The following is a 1,108-nucleotide window of genomic DNA, read 5'->3' as shown; positions in this document are numbered from 1 at the left end:
CAAACCTCTCGAAGTCTCTTTCTGATACGCAGTCAAGCCACAGTTTCCTCCATACAAAATTCAGCATTCTCCTCGTTACACCCTGCCAGGCTATATAGCTGATTTTCAGGCAGTTAACAATTTTGTAGTGCACCTTCCAAAACTCACGAATGATTAGATTTGTATTTTCGGTGACTTCAAAGCACTAACGAAACAGGGGTTTGGTGTACAATTTCTTAAAATTAGAAATCACCTGTCGGTTCAGGGGCGGTAAGATAGGGGTGGTGTTGCGCGAAAGGTATAGAACTTTTATGAATTTAAATTCGTCCAGGATATCATCTTCGAAGTTAGGAGGGTGAGCAGGAGCATTGTCGAGGATGAAGACGGCCTTGACAGGAAGATCGTTCTCCAGAAGGTACTTTTTCACTGCTGTCCCAAAGATAAAGTTGACCCACTCGGTAAAGAATTGCTTGGTGATCCAGGCTTTAACGTTTGCCCTCCACATGATCTGCAGCTTCTCCTTCGGGATTTTGTGCGACTTGAATGCTCATGGGTTTTCGGAATGGTAGACAAGGAGGGACTTAATCTTCAAGTCTCAACTCGCATTGGCACAAAGAGCGAGAGTTAGCCTATCTTTCATAGGCTTGTGGCCTGGCACTTTCTTCTTCTCTGCAGTTATGTAGGTTCTTCTGGGCATTTTCTCCGAAAAAAAAGGCCAGTTTCATCACAGTTGGATACACGTTGTGCGATGTACCCCTCGGCTGCGATGAGCTGAAAGAACTCACGCACGAAATCCTCAGCTGCCTTCGTGTCAGAACTTGATGCTTCTCCATACCTGACGACGCTCTGAACACCTCTTCTTGAAATTATCGAACCAGCTGCGACTGGCCTTAAATGCGTCTGCTGATGTCTCCTCTGTTGTTGATGTTCCAGGGTTCTGCTTCAGGAGATCCCCATACAGCACTCGTGCTTTCTCGCAGATGATTGTCTCCGTAATCGTATCCTCTGCAAGTTGCTTCTCGTTCATCCACAGCAGCAATTTTTTCATCTCTTCGTGGACAGATGTACGTTGCTTGGAGAGCCTGGAGACACCATTTGCCATGCAAAGGTATTGATCTCGTCCATTTTC

Source organism: Octopus bimaculoides, chromosome 2 (genome assembly GCF_001194135.2).
Source record: "Octopus bimaculoides isolate UCB-OBI-ISO-001 chromosome 2, ASM119413v2, whole genome shotgun sequence".
NCBI lineage: Eukaryota > Metazoa > Mollusca > Cephalopoda > Octopoda > Octopodidae > Octopus > Octopus bimaculoides.
This window is presented reverse-complemented; position numbering follows the sequence as displayed.